The sequence below is a fragment of the Dipteris shenzhenensis genome, chromosome 10 (assembly GCF_047967505.1).
Source record: "Dipteris shenzhenensis isolate YYH24624 ecotype China chromosome 10, Dip_SZ_1.0, whole genome shotgun sequence".
Taxonomy (NCBI): Eukaryota; Viridiplantae; Streptophyta; class Polypodiopsida; order Gleicheniales; family Dipteridaceae; genus Dipteris; species Dipteris shenzhenensis.
Genome location: NC_141605.1, coordinates 22,051,250 through 22,067,870, shown reverse-complemented (window position 1 = coordinate 22,067,870; position 16,621 = coordinate 22,051,250).

Sequence of the window (16,621 nt, the reverse complement as noted above, 5' to 3'; positions counted from 1 at the left end):
TGGAAAAAAAGACGATTCAGAAGGAGGATCACAGACTTACATACAGGCATGCAACTATTATCCAATTGACTATGGTTCCCTCCCCCTCCAACTTCTAGAAAAGAGCACACATGCCATGGCTTCATGCATAGTCCATTTCATCATCTACCGTAGCCCACCCAATCCCTAATTTCTTGTGAGCCCAAAGAAAAAAAATTATATGAATTGCTATTAGCAAAACAATGCTTTCAAATGAGACTAAAATTACAAAAGAAGTATGTAGCACAAATACCTAGAATCCATTGTCTAGTTTTGGACCTCTTACCACTCCCACGGTGACAAGCACCTATCTTTCACAGGCAGGTTCATGCCGCTCTTTCCTGCTTTTCCCACCTTTTTGGTTCTTCTTACATCTATTGGATAGCCCTCTCCCAATGTAGGGAGGGTACTAGGTGGCGTGGAGGCATGCCCTCAAGATTTGTCAACCACCACTGGAATGGTTTGGATTGATATGGGCAAAATGGGGTTTTGCTCTTTGAGACATGTGAAGTATCAGGGGTTGTACATGCGGACTCTACTACAACATCTGTACTTTTGTGACATGACCCTAATGTACAACGATGATGACGTTGGTGGGCCCCATGACCTGGTGATGATACCTGACTCTAACCTGGTGACTCGTGGCTACCATGAGGTGGCTTGCTATAGGGATTGATTGCCTGACTCAAATCATCAGAGAGGGCTGAATTGACATCTCTTCATGAGGCTGGAGGGCCCTATCAAGTATGTCTACTTAATTTGGGCTCATGCTAACTATAAACTCATTCTCAGCTGGAATGGACTCATATGTGAGAATCGTGAATACACATATCTCTAGCTACTCTTTGATCCGAACAACCTATGACTAGACATAGCTAATCCACTAGTGGGGCACAGATAAAACCCCAAAAAAAATTGAATCAATATGTGTTGAATTAACAAAAACTAATTATATAAAAAGCTTGAAATTAATTAACATCAAAAGCACAATGCAGAAAAAAAAGGGAACGTGTAAAAGAGGGAATGCATAATACAGAGTGTAAAAGAGAGAGGGAATGCAGAAAAGAGATAGAATGCAAAATGTGGAAAAGGGACGATATGTGAAATGTGGAGTGCAGAAAAGAGAGGGAATATGGAATGCAGAATGCGAAAAAGCGACAAAATGCAAAAAAGAGTGAGGATGCTGAATGTGGAATGCAAAAAATAGAGGGAATGCGAAATGTGGAAAAGAGATGGAAGGTAAAGCAAAAAAGAGACAGAGTGTGGAATACGAAATGCAAAAAAGAGACGGAATGCAAAATGTGCAAAAGAAAGGGAGTGCAGAATGCAAAATGCAAAAAAAAGAGGGAGTACAAAAAGTGGATTAGAGAATGCGGGAAAGGAAAATGAAAGGGAATGCAAAATGTGGATTGCATAATGCACAAAAGCAAGGAAAATTGAAGGGAAGTAGAAGAAAGAGAAAGGAAGGAGAAGAAAAGAGGAAAAGAGGAAAAGAGAAGGGAAGGGAAGGAGAAGAAAAGAGGAAAAGAGAAAGGAGGGAGAAGAAAAGAGAGGAAAAGAGAAGGGAAGAGAAGAAAAGAGAAGGAAAGGAGAGGAAAAAATAAGAAAAGAGAGGGAAGGAGAAGGGAAGGAGAAGAAGAGAGAGGAAAAGAGAAGGGAGGGAGAAGAAAAGAGAAGGGAAGGAGAAGAAAAGAGAAGGGAAGGAGAAGAAAAGAGCAAAAGAGAAGGGAGGGAGAAGGAAAGACAGGAAAAGAGAAGGGAAGGGGAAGAAAAGACAAGGAAAGGAGAAGAAAAAAGAGGAAAAGAGAGGGAATGAGAATGGGGGGAGAAAAAGAGAGGAATAGAGAAAGAAAGGAGATGAAAAGAGAGGTAAAGAGAAGGGAAGGAGAAGAAAAGAAGAAAAGAGAAGTGAGGAAGAAGAAAAATAAGAAAATAGATAGAAGGAGAAGGGAAGGAGAGAAAAAGAGTAGGAAAGGAGAAGAAAAGAGGAAAAGAGAAGGAAAGAAGAGGAAAAACAAAAAAGAGAAGGGAGGGAAAAGAAAAGAGAGGAAAAGAGAAGGGAAGGAGAAGAAAAGAGAAGGAAAGGAGAGGGAAAAATAAGAAAAGAGAGGGAAGGAGAAGAAGAGAGAGGAAAGGAGAAGAAAAGAGAAGGGAAGGAGAAGAAAAAAGAAAGGAGGGAGAAGAAAAGACAGGAAAAGAGAAGAGAAGGGGAAGAAAAGACAAGGAAAGGAGAAGAAAAAAGAGGAAAAGAGAGGGAATGAGAATGAGGGGAGAAAAACAGAGGAATGGAGAAAGGAAGGAGATGGAAAGACAGGTAAAGAGAAGGTAAGGAGACAAAAAGAAGAAAAGAGAAGTGAGGAAGAAGAAAAAGAAGAGCACACCAAAGAAAGAAATCCAACTAAGCACATACCATCCTGGGAAAATATAGGATAGGCATGAAACACTTACCCTCTATACTCATTATCTCCTGCAGGCATAAAATACATCTCCCTCATCCTCTTGTTGGCATCGAGAAGTGATAGCAACATGAGTCTCTTCTCATTTCTCAACTCCGCATTAGCATGATACTTTAGCTTGGATAAGGTAACAATAGAATCATGACTTTCAAAGCGCAATGAAAAACCTTTTTCTTCCACACATCACCAAGTTTAGGATCAAGGATGTTGAGCACCTAGGATGATTCAGCATAAGCAAAAAGATAAGATACTTCACATTAAAAGCCATCAATAGCATTCAAGAAAGAGATGGTCACATACCATTCCCATTTTATCCGAGTACTATTATGGATAAATTTATCTAAGGAAAAAGGCATTAATGTGTGTGTGTGTTTGTATGTGTGGCAATAGTATAATAAAATATGGTGTGCATAGGGCCCAAGGTTGAGGTGGCAGGGCATGACCATGTGCCACCCTTCCACATAAGAGGACCCATAAGGTGTGATCCATGGTAGTAATATTATAAAATGTAAGGTGGCATAGCTTCTCCATGTGCAACCCCTCCGCCTATGCTGCATTTACTGAGATATGGCTCAAAGTCCATGGGAGAAGTAATATAAAATAGGTGGAGATGGATATTATATTGGGTTATTCCCTCCATATAGGATAGGACCATGTGGGGGAGGTATAGATAGCCCAAGGATGCAAGTTAAATAATGGGAAAAGTAGGATGAGGTGGCAAGATTCCTTGTGCCAACCCTCCACTTATCCTCCTAGATGTTTGAACGTATTATAAAATTGGGAAGAGACCAAGGGAGTATCATAGACTTGGGATATGGGAGTTGATATATGTGGAAAAATGTGGCCAAGCGTTATCACACACAATTGAGAGTGCGTAACCACCTAGCCCACATGGGAGACTCTTCCACACACACCATGCATGTGGGAGGATGCATTTATTGGGAGAGACCCTCTCTCTTGGCTATAAAAGGAGGGGGCTATTCCTTGATGTGACACGCTCATTCTTGTAAAGCCACCTAGCTAGTACTTTGATTTCTCCCTTCCCTTCCTTTCAAAATAAAGCATGGTCCTCTTCCCTTGATGTCTCCATCTTTACATTCCTCCTCCCATCATGTGCTGTTATGGATAAAATTGTCTAAGGAAAAAGGCATTAATATGTATGTGTGTTTGTATATGTGGCAATAGTATAATAAAATATGGTGTGCATAGGGCCCAAGGTTGAGGTGGAAGGGCATGACCATGTGCCACCCTTCCATGTAAGAGGACCCATAAGATGTGTTGTACATAATCCATGATAGTAATATTATAAAATGCAAGGTGGCATGGCTCCTCCATGTGCCACCCCTCCACCTAGGATGCATTAAGTGAGATATGGCTCAAAGTCCATGGGAGAAGCAATATAAAATGGGTGGAGATGGCTATTATATTGAGTTATTCCCTCCATATGAGATAGGCCCATGTGGGGGAGGTATAGAAGGACCAAGAGAGCTAGTTAAATAATGGGGAAAGTAGGATGAGGTGGCAAGATTCCTTGTGCCAACCCTCCACTTGTCCTCCTAGAGGTTTGAACATATTATAAAATTGGAAAGAGACCAAGGGAGTATCATAGACTTGAGATATGGGGCTTGATTTATGTGGAAAATTGAGGCAAAGGGTTGTCGCACACAATTGAGAGTGCGTACCCACCTAGCCCACATGGGAGACTTTTCCACACACACCGTGCATGTGGGAGGATACATTAATGTGGAGAGACCCCCTCTTTTGGCTATAAAAGGAAGGGGCAATTCCTTGATGGGACACGCTCATTCTTGTAAAGCCACCTAACTAGTATTTTGATATTTCCCTCTCATCCCTTCTTTCCAATAAAGTATGGATCACTTCCCTTGATGTCTACATCTCAACATTCCTCTTCCTATCATGTACATGCTTCTCTTCCCCCTCTCCCTTTCCCCTTGTGTCATAGTCTCCCTTTTCCTTCCCTCCACTTCTAATTCCTTGTTCACCCCTATGACATCCCTTCGCCCTCGTGATCTCCTTTTCTCTATGGCCTTTGAGCGTAGCCATACTTAGTCTCTAGCCTCTGATCTCGATAACATTTTCCGGCTAAAGCGAATCTTCTATTCGTACGGGTTACATCAACAAAACTATACCATCTGTGCTCTTTCTAAGCTACTGCGCATTCGTGCGTCTCTTGCGCGACAGTTTTTTGGACTGCTGCGATTTCTGGTTGCGGACAGTTTTCTGCGCTTCAGTTCTCTGGACTGTTGTGATTTCTGGTTGCGGACAGTTTTCTGCGCGACAGTTCTCTGGACTGTCGTGGTTGCGGACAGTTTTCTGTGCGACAGTTCTCTGGACTGCTCTGGTCGCGGACTGTTCTGTTCTGTTTTTCTAAGCCCCTGCAAAAGAGTAATAGCAGATCCCGCGCCCCCCTGTCTCTTCTCTTTCTCTTTCTCTTCTCCTTCTCCTCTCCTCTCCTCTCTTTTTATTAAAGAGTAGGATTGGAACCCAAGACCTCCCCCTTCACAAAAGAAAGTCTTACCATTGGGCCAACAAGTTGGAAGTGGTAAAAATGTAATGATTTTTGTTCATATATTGAAATTGCGGGAGCTGTAACTCTCTAACCGTAAGGAGTTTGCTCTTGTTGTAAAAAGAAAAAATATTTCATTTTATGTTCTCTATCCACATCTCTTGCTAGATTGCCAATTCAGAACTTCTCCAAGCTCATTTCACGAACGCACGCCTCACGAGAAGGGTGGACATTTATGTCACTTCTCGACGCGTTTAAGGAACTGGTGCCTGTTCCTCCGCACCTTACGGCTACCAATGCACGAGATGTCTTCCTTGATCTTCATGTCGACCTTCAACGGCTGATTGTCCAGTGCATTATTGATGGTGATGACGGGTGGAATGACACACCGTGGATGATTCAAGGTGACGAACTATTGATACGCTGGGAGGATTTTGACTTTACTTCTACTCATTGTGCAGTGATCGAACTACTTGCTGCTTCAGAGGTAATCAAAACGGTTTCCTTCTTCGAAGGGTGGGATGCTCCCCAAGCTTGGGGAGAGATTTGGCGCATCTGCCTGTTGATTCCTGTGGAAAAGCTCGTCCTGAATGGTTTATTTACAATCTCATTACAAAGGTTTCTAGGCCTCGGCTATGGTTGGTAATGTTTCGGCCAAGGAATCCATTTGTACCTAATCAGCCTTTTGTGCCTCATTTCGAGCTTCAAATTGTAATTCTTTTTGGGCTTAAGATAAACTATCAACAAAGAATTGCAAGTTTATTTGGTGCTGAACGTTTGGCTCAAGTGTTGAATTCTCCCCACCCTCTCCTCCTACCTATCTTGGACTACCGAGAAACTTAGGATTTCCGAATTCTAGTCTTGGTGTGATGACATCTTGGATTCTTCAATTTGATGGAGCTTACAAACCTTCGACCAAGGCGGCTGGCATGGGTGTGAAGCTCACTTCACCAGGTGGTGAGGAGTTTTGTTACAGCAAGTCTTCGCCCGCAAGAACTTGCAATCAAGCTGAGTATTCGGCGCTCATTTTTGGGCTACAAAAGGCACAAGAACATCATGCCAAGCAATTGGAGGTGCAAGGAGATTCTCAACTAGTGTGTGAACAAGTTAGTGGAAAGTGGAAGGTGCGGAGCAAAGGCTTGGTTCCACGACATCAACAAGCCTTGGAACTTTGCAACCAATTTGAAGAGGTAAAAATTCAGCATATCCCTCGAGCTCGAAATCTTGTTGCTGATTTCTTGGCACGTGAAGCTTGTACTTCAATCACGCATGACGCAAGTGGAAGCGCCACCCCAACCAAGCCACAAGCCACGAAGGAGGGTGATCATTTGTAAGTAATGCAAAGGTTGTGGTCATCATGAAACTAAGTGTTGGGCCTACTTGATACGAGTTCACCGACTTCGGCAGACCATCAAGAGGGTTCTCAAGGACATTGCTCAAAAGAAGGATGCCAGACCGCACACCCCTTGAAGAAATAGAATGGTGACTACAAGAACTGGAAGAAGCTGAATGTGATGCGCAAGCTCTCCAACTGTTGACATTTGTCATGGCATTCTTGTTTGCCTTGATGAACAACCTCATGCGACGCCGCACCTCTAACCCTCGCGTGTAATGATCAAAGTGATATCATGAGGATTGGTCCTTTTAAGATTGTCTATGTGCTATTCTATGCTGAAGATTCTTCTCGTGTAATATTTCACACTACTCCAGTCACACCCTACCCTGCCTATGTGTGCTTTTTGGATGTATCTTCACCCGATTTTTAGTTCAAGCTTCCTCTTACTATTGTTCGTCCATAGATAAGCCACTCTTTTCCATCTTCCAAGCATGGCTGACATTCCCGTGTTTTGTGGACGGGTAGAAGAAAATCCAAATGAGTATCTTGTGGCTTTCAAGCGCCGTTGTGTTTCTCTCAACTTTCTTACTGAAGACAGATGGCTATTGGTTCTCCCCACATTTCTAGAAGGTTTGGCTCAAGTGTGGTATGAGAAGCAAACCGAAGATGTTCGCCAAAGCTGGCCAAGGTTGACAGCAGCAATGATTGAGTATTTCAGCAAAGAAGAGGAGCCGGAGAATGTGTACCTGCAGGTGGCAAATTTGAAGCAGTCAGAAGGTGAGACGGCGCGTCGATATGTGGATCGAGCGGCTGTGCTCCTGGACCGTTTGATTGCCACACAGGAGGACAATGCCAGGTTTCAAGCTAGAATGACTCAGCATGTGCTGGGCTACCTTGTAGCAGGAGAGAGTGATGAATTCCGCCTCAAGCTTAAATGGGAGAATCCAGAAACTATGGTGCTAGCACATGAGATTGCTCAAAAGTTTGACAAAGTTCAGTCTGACCGCGCTTCAAAGAAGACGATTGTCCCTCCGCATCCCCCTCCATTCCTGCAACAACAACCTGGGGGGTCTAACTCAGGGGCATACCCCCACCCCTCATCAGGGATGTATCCACCGCCTCCACCTCAAATGTATGGTCCTCCCTTAGATGCTTACCCTCAACAAGGTGGATATCCTCATCCTCCGCCTCGAAGATTTCCCCAGCCTCGCCCACGAGCTCCCCTCCTCTCTACTCCCGTGGCCCCTCCAACTAAAGAGGCCCCCCCTGCAACAGAACCTGGAGTCAATGACCTAGCCAAGGCCCTGAATGATCTTCGGCTTGAGATGGTGGGCATCAGAAATCAAGCCAACCGCCCTCCAAGAGATCGTGCTAATGTTGTATGCTACGAGTGCCACCAGAAGGGTCATTATCGCACAGAATGCCCCAATATTCCAAGGGTGAATCTTCTAAGTGAGTCGGGCACTGAGGATTCTGATGTGGAGATTCTTGATCTCGGGAAAAGAACTCGTGCTACCTTGGACCCCTCTCCAAACCGTGGACCGGGCCACCCCAAGAAGAAGGTGTCCTTCTCAGAGCCCTCAGATGCTGAGATGGCAGACCCACCAATAGAGAAGACTAAAAGATCTCGCAGGAGTAAGTGGTCACCCTCGGATTTTCCCATTGGCTCAGGGCAAGAGGACTATTCGGTCGTTCAGGACCTTGCTCATCGGTCTTTGAGCATCACACTCCCTCAACTCATAGCATTAAGGTGAGACGTGAGCTGCAGCAAGGTCTCTCAACAAGGAAGAGCAAGAAGAAGGGAAAGGTACGAGAGGTATCTTCTATCTCTGAAGAAATTGATCGGCACCCACACACAGTAGATGTCATCATAGATAATTGCCGTGTCAAAAATGTGTGTGTTGATGGGGGAGCTGCATGTAATATCATGGTGCCCCACATCATGAAGAAATTGAATTTGAAATGTACAAGGCGTTCCTCTACTCGAATCAAGGTAGCAGATGGTCGACGACTCTCCACCATGGGAGTCATTGAGGATTTGCCCATCACTGTCAACGGACTGACCACCACTATCAATTTCTATGTAGTGGACATTGAAGATATAGGCAGAAGTTACCCAGCCATACTCGGGAGACCATGGTTGAGAAAAAGTGATGCAGTCAGCTATTGGAAGACAGGACACATGTCTTTTGGTGCTTCCAAGGAGAAGATCCCGGTGCAACCTGGTGCCATGGAACCGGAAGAAGAAGAGGAGCATGACAGTGATACTCTCTCATCCTCAATGTCTGAGTCCATGGAAGAATCAGACGGGGGGGAGGAATTCTCAGAGGAGGAAGTTTACATGATGGGGGTGTCTCCAACCCTGCCACCTGCAGAAAAGATAACAGCTAGTCCTCAACAGCTCGAATCAATGCTTTCTCAAGACCTCACTCTAGGTGAGAAAGATGAGTTTCTTGAAATGTTCAAAGATTTCCCTGACCTCTTTGCAACTAGCTACCACCACCTTCGCCATGTGACTGCCATAGAGCACAAGATAGAGCTGAAGCCTGATGCCAAGCCTGTGGCTCAGAAGTATCGGAGATTAGGGCCCCTGCAGACTGATGCTTTGCGCTCAGAGTTGCAGAAACTTGTAGAGGCTGAGTTTATTGTTCCGGTTCACAATACTGAATGGGTTTCACCAGTGGTAGTCATCCCAAAGAAAAACAACAAGTGGCGGGTCTGCATCGACTATAAGAAACTCAATGCTGCCACCAAGAGGGATCATCATCCTCTACCCTTTCAAGACCTCATTCTTGAGAAGGTAAGTGGTCATGAGATGTATACTTTCTGTGATGGTTACTCGGGGTTTTATCAAATCAGAATTGCCGAGGAAGATGTGCTTAAAACCACATTTGCCACACCCTGGGGGACATTTGCATTCAAAGTAATGCCATTTGGCCTCACCAATGCTCCTGCCACCTTTCAAAGATTCATGCAGATGGTGTTTGCTCCTTATTTGGGGGATTTCTTGGAGGTGTTTTTAGATGATTTCTGTATATTCTCATCACGTAAGGAGCACATCATGAAGGTTAGATTGGCCTTCCAAAGGGTCAATGATGCAAATGGCAGTCTCAACCCTAAAAAATGCACCATTGGAGCCACTCAAGGGAGGTTATTGGGACATGTTGTCTCATCCGAGGGCATCAAGCCTGACCCCGAGAAGGTAGAAGCCATCCTCAAACTCTCCCCACCTACAACCAAACGTCAGGTACGCTCATTTGTCAATCTAGCAGGATACTATCGCCGCTTCATTGATCAGTATGCTACTTTGACACGGCCCATGACTATGCTTTTAAAAGATGGGGTTGATTTTTCTTGGGATGAGGATTGTGATCTTGGTTTTGCACAAATCAAGAATGCTCTAGCTTCAGAACCCATTCTACGCAATCCAGACTGGTCAAAGACCTTCTACATCAATCCTGGATTTGGTGAGCACACTCTGGCAGGTATTCTTCTCCAGCAAGGGGAGGATCGGTTCATGTATCCCGTTCGATTTGCTTCTCGACAATTGCTCGACACTGAGCGACGCTATTCAGAGGCCGACAAGCATGCCTTGTCTTTGGTGTTTTGCATTGAGAAATTTAAGCATTATGTGGCTGGAAAGTCCTTCTTTATACTTACTAGCACTGGTCTTGCAAAGCAGGTTCTTCAATCACCAAATCCCATGGGCCGGTTGGCCAAATGGTTGGCAGTTCTACAAGAATATGATTTTTCTTTCAAAATTGTAAAAGGGGGTTGTTCCAACTTGAAGAATGCTTTGATTGATTTAGAGGAGTGCCTTGATGTAACCCTGGTAGCAGCCATAGAAGTTGGGGATCCTTGGTATGGTGGTATCTATAAGTTTTGACCGCTTTCTCCTTTCCTTCAGAAAGTACAAGCTATGAGAGAAAGAAGATCTGCAGAGATAGTAGGCGCTACACCCTCCTTGATGGGGTGTTGTACCGTCAAGGCATGGATGGGGTACTCAAACGGGCCATTGATGCAGATGAAGTGCCGAAGGTATTGAAGCATTATCATGATGGATTTTGTGGAGGCCACTATGCCAGTGACTATATAGCTAAGAAGATTTTACATGCTGGATACTATTGGCCGACATTGTTCAAGGATGTCACTTTGCATTGCAAAACCTGTGAACCATGTCAATTCTTCAGTAGGAAGGATTTGCGTCCCGGGCAACATCACCCAGTGATGTCCATCCATCCGTTTCAGAAGTGGGGCATAGATTTTGTCGGACCCTTGCCCATGACTGCCCGCAAAAAGAAGTATCTTTTGGTAGCCACTCAGTATGTCACTAAGTGGGCTGAAGCTATCGCCCTCTCTGCTGCAAATGGCAAGGCAGTTTCAAATTTCATCTTTGAACGTATCTGCACAAGGTTTGGGACACCCATGGAGATAGTCTCTGACCATGGGAGTCCATTCTTAAATGAAGCAGTGGAGTTACTCATGGATCGCATGGGCATTGATCATTACACTTCTAGCATCTATTACCCAGCATCCATGGGTCAAACAGAGCGGACCAATGGCCTCCTTTGTAAAACCATATGGCCGCAGGGAATAGGAGTCAATGGGATCAGAAGGTCACTGAAGCTGTGTGGGCTTACAACATCACTCATAAAACATCTACAGGTCACACCCCTTTTGAGTTGGTGTATGGTACTGAGGCAGTTTTACCACTAGAGATAGAGATTCCGGCCTTGAGATTGGCACAGGAACAGAGGATGACAGAAGATGAACATGTAGAGGCCAGATTGGTACAACTTGAGAAGTTAGATGAGACCCGACGCCATGCACTACACCAAACAGAGATCCAAAAGAATCGACAAAAGGCCCGATTGGATGCTAAGATTCGCAAGGGATGGGTAAGACACTTTGCTGAGGGGGATGTTGTGCTATGCTTTGATAATAGATTGGACCACCAAATGGATAAGAAGTTTCTGCCACTGTGGGCTGGTCCATACAAAGTCATCAAAGAACGTAGCAATGGGTCTGTACAAGTTCAAGAGCTACATGAACCATATGGCAAGAAGGTGATCAACAAGCGTTACCTCAAGCCTTTCTTTGTGTGTGATGGTCCCATGCATGGAAATGCTGTGCATTCCCTGCCTGGGGGGGGGAACTGTTATGGATAAAATTGTCTAAGGAAAAAGGCATTAATATGTATGTGTGTTTGTATATGTGGTAATAGTATAATAAAATATGGTGTGCATAGGGCCCAAGGTTGAGGTGGCAGGGCATGACCATGTGCCACCCTTCCATGTAAGAGGACCCATAAGGTGTGTTGTACATAATCCATGATAGTAATATTATAAAATGCAAGGTGGCATGGCTCCTCCATGTACCACCCCTCCACCTAGGATGCATTAAGTGAGATATGGCTCAAAGTCCATGGGAGAAGCAATATAAAATGGGTGGAGATGGCTATTATATTGAGTTATTCCCTCCATATGAGATAGGCCCATGTGGGGGAGGTATAGAAGGACCAAGAGAGCTAGTTAAATAATGGGGAAAGTAGGATGAGGTGGCAAGATTCCTTGTGCCAACCCTCCACTTGTCCTCCTAGAGGTTTGAACATATTATAAAATTGGAAAGAGACCAAGGGAGTATCATAGACTTGAGATATGGGGCTTGATTTATGTGGAAAATTGAGGCAAAGGGTTGTCGCACACAATTGAGAGTGCGTACCCACCTAGCCCACATGGGAGACTTTTCTACACACACCATGCATGTGGGAGGATACATTAATGTGGAGAGACCCCCTCTTTTGGCTATAAAAGGAAGGGGCAATTCCTTGATGGGACACGCTCATTCTTGTAAAGCCACCTAGCTAGTATTTTGATATTTCCCTCTCATCCCTTCTTTCCAATAAAGTATGGATCACTTCCCTTGATGTCTACATCTCAACATTCCTCTTCCTATCATGTACATGCTTCTCTTCCCCCTCTCCCTTTCCCCTTGTGTCATAGTCTCCCTTTTCCTTCCCTCCACTTCTAATTCCTTGTTCACCCCTATGACATCCCTTCGCCCTCGTGATCTCCTTTTCTCTATGGCCTTTGAGCGTAGCCATACTTAGTCTCTAGCCTCTGATCTCGATAACATTTTCCGGCTAAAAGTACATGCTTCTCTTCCTCCTCTCCCTTTCCCCTTGTGTCATAGTCTCCCTCTTCATTCCCTCCCCTTCTAATTCCTTTTCCCCTCCCATGATAATGTTTTGCCCTCACGTTCTCCTTTCCTCTATGGCCCTCGAGCGTCGCTATGCTTAGGCTCTAGCCTTTGGTTCTAATTTCTTTTTCAGCTAATAGTACTTTTTGTGAATTCTTGTATGCTCTTTGTGCTCAGCCTCTGCCCTCCTCTCTTCAGAAACTGTCTTTCCCACATGTTCTATTGCTTGCGTAAGGTCTCTAGTGTATTCAACCTCCTACGAAATCAAGACCCTTGAGAAATAGTGAATGGATACAAAAAAATGCTAATTTTGCTAAATGAAAAGCATGAATACAATGAGAAATGTGAATACAATAAAAATGAGCACACCTGAAACACCAAACGTGCAAGATATCCTCTTGTCAAAGGATACCATTGTTTTTTCCCTTTTGAATCCCTTGTCCTTGCTTTTTCAATGACTACACATTGTTCACTACTCAAAGTACTAAGAAACAAGGTGGCATCACACTCACATATATTGTTTGTGTTAACAAGAGTGTCTCGTACACTAGGTTTAATGATAGCATGCTCATTCAATATGCACAAATAGACAAGGTTCAAATAGCATTCTAGTTAGTAGTTTCCATATCAAATCATGCATGGCATCAAATAAAATATTTTAATGTACTTACAAATTCATTCTTTGCAATCCAACAAGCAATGCAATCTTTGAAGTATGGTGAGGGTCTATCACTGTGCACATCACCCTAATGTGTCTTGCCTTAGTCTCCATGTAGGCCTCAGAAATCAATTGCATCCATGCAGTGGTATGATGATTGCCCTCCCATACATAAAACATCTTCTTACACATAAACTGCCACTCTTTTTTACTTGTAAGCTCCTTTTCAAATTCACCTTCAACTTCCCTCCACAATGGTGTCCATGTTTCTCTGACTTCATTTGTGACTTTTGTTTCCTCCCCATTTGAAGTGCAAAGAGAAACAATGAAAGCCCCTTTTTCTGGTAAGTAACCTTCATATTGAAAAGCACTTTTAAGTGTTGCCACATCAGACCTCAGACCATGTACATGAGCATATGGAGTCATCCTACACAATGGTATTCGTGGACACTCATCAAAGCCAAGGAGTCTGCATCTGCCTATGACATCACCTCCTCTTGCCATCTCCACCTCCATTTCTGCAAGATCGACATCTATCTCTTCATCCTCTTGTGGAAGTGACCGCTCAATTTCTTCATCCATACCTTGAATTGCAACATTATCCACTTCAAGAACCTCTCTTTCGTTCCCTACATTGTCATGGACAGATCCCTCACTTGGGGGGCACTCTCTTTTCCTTCTTTGTACCCTTGCAGTAGTGGCAAGAGGAGGTTTTTTGTTTTTAGAAAGTTTCAAAACCCTCTTCTTGACCATGATTCGAAGACTAAAATCAACCAATAACAAAAAGCAATCCATGATGAAAAAACAATCAATCCATTATTTTTCAAGCATTTGCTATATCAAGGCAAGCCAAAATTCACCTTTTTGCTCAAGCCCCAACAAATGGCTCCAAGAGTAAGCACGAGCACAACACCAATATGCCCTCCTAAATCTGCACGAGGAACAACCTTTTGCACAACGTATTAATACACTGAGCTAAAACCTGCAAATTGCCTTGTTTAATGACATCTAAAATCTTGCCTTCCTCAAGTGCAAATCTGGAATTTTCATAATGTTTGGAACTGTGCATTAATACGCTGTGTTTTGGCCAACAAATCGTTGCCTAAAACATAGCATTCTTGCCAACAAATCACCTCAATGGAGAATTGATAAAAGGCAAACTATAAAATCTTTGTAGCATGAGAAAATGGTAGAACATTTGGAAAAAAGCAAGATTAAAAGGTTTTTAACCACGTATTAATACGTGTGCTCTACCAATGAAAAAAATGCATTTAGAGCTTGCCTGAAAGGCCTTCATTCCAAACTTGTTACAATGGTACTTGATTTTATCTCCACAGCTCTAGTTGAGTTGGAGACAAAGATTTGATCAAAAAGCTTTGTGATCTATGAGGAAGTGGCAATTCAAAGAGTGATTTAATTAAAGAGGAAGCGATAATTCAAGCTAAGAGGAAGTGATAATTCAAGCATAAACTACTTCCTCACATGTAAGGAAGTCATTTCAGCTTGCTTTGATACGAGAGTTTGGCACCGCGTATTAATACGCGGTGCTCAAGCCATGAAAAGGCGAAGATATATGTCAGTTCCATGGATAAAGAGCTTGTAGAGAAGGCACTTTGGCACTTTGTAGAGAAGAGCTTATATAATACACTTTCGCACCGCATATTAATATGTGGTGCTCAAGCCATGAAAGGGCGCTGCCTTCCTTTGCATCTCGGTAAAGCTTGAGGGTCTACACGCAATCTGCAAGGCAAAGACTTGAAGAAGCTTGTCTTCTATGAGTAGAAAGAACTCCACGACCCGCTCACTAACAAAGGACAGTTGGCCATCTCCAATGAGCTATGGAAAGAGAGAGAAAGCTCGACTAGAGATAGAGCTTGAGCTTGAAAGGAGGAGTAGAGTGAAGGGCAGAGGTATTCTAACGGCACAAGGAAGGAGTAGAGTGAACGAGGAGAAAGTAAGAAAGGCGCAAGGAGCGCAAAACCGAAACGACGAAACAATATGAAGCTCAAAACATTATGAACACAAACATTATGAAGCTCAAAAGTCTTGAAGGTTCTGACCTTGCCAACCAGTGACACCAATACGATGAAGAAATCCTTTACCAAATGTAAATCCTTTACAAGAAGGTCGGAGAAATCCTTTACCAAATGTAAAACCAAATGCTAGAGCAGGCACGACACAATACCAGTAGCTTCACAAAGTAGAAGCCAAGTAGGAGCCACCGAACTGAGATCAAGTGCCCAAAAAATCAGGAGAACAAACGTAGAGACGACGAACAATGAGCAAGAGAGTATAAAACAAGCAATAGAATGAAGAGCTAAACAAAAGAGTCTAAGCAAGAAGGGAAGGCCATGAGGCACTGATGATGAAGGTCGAAGAAGATAAATTATACAATAGGAAGAGTGGCCAAGCATGTCAGTGTAATAAGCATGAGTGAGAAGCTAGCCCAAGCTTGTAAGTCGATGCAGTTGTAGATCCGGTAGTCATAAGTGCTTTTGTAATCAAACTGGTCGTTGACTAAACAGGAAGAGCACTTACTTATGAAGAATAAGGAAAGTATGGGAGAATCATGTAAGCTTGGAGCATGAAGGAACCAACGTGAAAGCGTCGTGACACCCATGAGTACTTGAGCTTCTTGAAGCAATAGGAGTTGGAACTGGATGGAGGGAAAATATATAAGGAGTTCTGGGAAGTGTGTGTAGTGAATTGCAAGCTACGAAAATGTAAGGAGGAAGAGCATGGCACACTACAAAAAGCAGTGATTTGGAAGAGAGACGATAGAAATTAGGATGAGAAATTTGCAATAGAATTTAGGATAAGAAAACAATGTGAGTTTACTAGTCATGGACTTGCACCACAGATTTAACTTCATCGGAAGTCCTTGGCTTATTATGAGATACAATTACACAGTAAGCACTTTGTAAATAGGTGGCACTATGATAAGTATCTGCAAGTCTCCCCTTGGAATATAGATCCCATCGACCCCATCTTTGAAGACTTTGAAGACTTGGAATACGGATCGGCTTCTTAATCAATGTGGTTCCATTCCAGACAATCCTGTCGCTTCAAGAAACTCGAGCTGCCGATCTAGCGATGTCAACTTCTCTAGTGGACTGAAGGATGGGAGTGCAGCTGAAGCAGTTGGACGTGGCAAAGGGCTTGGACCCTCTCGTCATCAGAATAAGAAGAGATCGGAATCCTCTGGGATGGCAAGAGGAAAAAGGAGGAGGGGGAAGGGGAGAAGAGCGAAGATGCTTGAGAGCAAGCTTGAAGCAAAGCTTGAGTGAAGATGGAACTGACAGTTTCATTGAATGTCAATTTTCATTGAGTTAGGAGCATCATATTTTCATGAAAACTAATAGATGGAGCGTCAGTTTTCATGAAAACTAACAGATGGCAGCCGCTTTAGATTATCGGTAGCACTCGGT